Below are 2,704 nucleotides of genomic sequence, written 5' to 3'. Positions count from 1 at the left end.
CACGCCCTGACCGACTAACACATACAAAAACAACAGAAAACAGGTCAGGAACGTGACAGTTCCTGAGTGTCCGAGTTACAGTTTTGACTTAAATCGGCTTTGAAATCTATGGCAAGACTTGAAAATGACTGTCTAACAATGATCAACAACCAACTTCACAGAACTAGAAGAATTTAAAAAAAAAAAGAATAATGTGCAAATTGTACAATCCAGATGTGCAAAACTCTGAGCGATTTACCCAGAAATACTCAAAGCTGTAATGGCTGCCAAGGTGATTCTAACATGTATTGATTCGGGGGAGTGAATACTTATGTAAATTAGATATTTCTGTGTTTCATTTTCAAGAAATTGGCAAGCATTTCCAAAAAAAAATTCTTCACTTTGTCATTATGGGGTATTGTGAATTCAGGCTGTAACACAACAAGATGTTGAATAAATCAAGGGGTATGAAAACTTTCTAAAGGCACTGTACCTCTATCACTCCAGTAACCCTGCATATTGTAAATATGGTATTGGAACTGAACCTGGAACTGACCCTGTATATAGCTACTGACCTTGGAACTGACCCTGTATATAGCTACTGACCTTGGAACTGACCCTGTATATAGCTACTGACCTGGAACTGACCTGTATATAGCAATTACTGACCTGTGTCAACTGACTACGTCCTGTATATAGCCTACTGAACTGAACGACCTGTAGATACTGACCCTGGAAATGACCTGTATTTTATCGCTACTGACCTTGCGAACTGACCTGTATTTCGCTACTGACCATGTATATAGTTTCTTACTTTCTCATCTCTTATTTCGATTATTGTGTGTGTTTTTCCTACCGGTATTTTCAGTGCATGCATTGATATTTATTACTGATGTTGGGCTTCGAGCTGCAAGAAGGCATTCACTAGTACTTGTGCATGTGACATTAAACTTGAAACTAGCCAGTTAGTAAGCCAGGTAGAATAATCTCTTTGGACAGACTACGCAAATAAAATTGAGGTAACAAGATTAGGTACATGGACAAACACGAAAGCATAAATACAGAATGTATGTAATTGGTCTCTCCACTATTAACTGATTAATACTGAATATTAAAATATATAATGGTTTGAAAGAATGTATGTAGAATATTAATGCTTAATGAAAAACCATTCAGAGCAGAATACGTATTTAGTTATTTTAGAGCCATAACAATTACTGGGTTGTTCCACGAATTACTGGGTTGTTCCACGAATTACTGGGTTGTTCCACGAAATGAGTGCCTTTTGCGTCCCTTTGATATTTTAAGTAGAAATTGTGCACCAATATAKAATTTTTAAAAGCCTGTTATATTTAATGAAGTGCCCTTTAATATAGACCACATTGAGAATTCAATTAATCCGATTTTTTAATATTAATAAAGACTTGCTAAAGTGCCTAAATTCAGCATTTGGACATGTCCCTCCATGCACCCTCTGTGACTTTCCGGTAGATTTTAACTCACATAACCCAAACTTTTCTCCAAGTTTTCACCATCATTGTAAAGTCCCCCTATAATCACCATAACATTGACTGACCAGGTGAATCAAGGTGAAAGCTATGATCCCTTATTGATGTCACTTGTTAAATCCACTTCAATCAGTGTAGATGAAGGGGAGGAGTCAGGTTAAAGAATTATTTTCAAGCCTTGAGACAAATGAGACATGTATTGTGTATGTGTGCCATTCAGAGGGTGAATGGGCAAAACAACTGTAACGGCTTTCTTCCTGGGCTGAAGGAGAGGACCAACATGCAGCGCGGTTAGTGTTTAACATGTTTAATAGACGGTAAACTGTGAACACTTAACAACAATTCAAAAACAACAAACGTGAAAGCCGAGACAGTCCTATCTGGTGCAGAACACAAACACAGAGACAGGAAACAAACACCCACCAACTSCCAACACAAAACAAGCCTCCTATATATGATTCTCAATCAGGGACAACGATTACCATCTGCCTCTGATTGAGAACCATATTAGGCTGGACATAGAAACAGACAAACTAGACACACAACATAGAATTCCCACCCAGCTCACGTCCTGACCAACACTAAACAAGCAAAACACATAATAACTCTGGTCAGGACGTTACAGTACCCCCCTCCTGAGGTGCGGACTCCGAACGCACCCCTACAACTCAAGAGGAGGGTCTGGGTGTGCATCTGTCCGCGGTGGCGGCTCCGGCGGTGGACGAGGACACCACTCCACCACTGTATTTGTCCCCCTCCTTAGCGTCCTTTGAGTGGCGACCCTCGCCCACGACCTTGGCCTAAGAATCCTCCCCAAGGCCCCCACATGATTTTGGAGGTAGCTCAGGACAGAGAGGTAGCTCAGGACAGAGAGGTAGCTCAGGACAGAGAGGCAACTCCGGACAGAGGGGCAACTCCGGACTGAGTGGCAGCTCCGGACTGAGTGGCAGCTCCGGACTGAGTGGCAGCTCCGGACTGAGTGGCAGCTCATGACTGAAGTGGCAGTCATGACTGAGTGGGCAGCTCATGACTGAGGCAGCTCATGGCTGAGGGCAGCTCCATATGGGGCAGTCATGCTGTAGGGCAGCTCATGGACTGTAGGGCAGGCCTCATGACCTGTAGGGCTGCTCACGTAGGCATGACTGGCTTGGCGGCTTGGCACGCTATGGCTGGCTGCACGGCTCCGGCAGATCCTTAGTCCTGGTTCGCCGCGAACA

General features: G+C 43.1%; 1 long non-coding RNA gene across 1 annotated transcript; it reads right to left on the bottom strand.

The window, feature by feature from the left end:
* Nucleotides 1–376: 376 nt before the first annotated feature.
* Nucleotides 377–828, bottom strand: LOC139029176 (uncharacterized). Its single transcript, XR_011481465.1, has 2 exons — nt 757–828; nt 377–598 (listed from the first exon to the last, which is right to left on the bottom strand). It is a non-coding gene; the product is annotated as an uncharacterized lncRNA (long non-coding RNA).
* Nucleotides 829–2,704: the final 1,876 nt, after the last annotated feature.

This window comes from Salvelinus sp. IW2-2015, linkage group LG18, assembly GCF_002910315.2.
Source record: "Salvelinus sp. IW2-2015 linkage group LG18, ASM291031v2, whole genome shotgun sequence".
NCBI classification, from domain to species: Eukaryota; Metazoa; Chordata; class Actinopteri; order Salmoniformes; family Salmonidae; genus Salvelinus; species Salvelinus sp. IW2-2015.
This window is presented reverse-complemented; position numbering and strand designations above follow the sequence as displayed.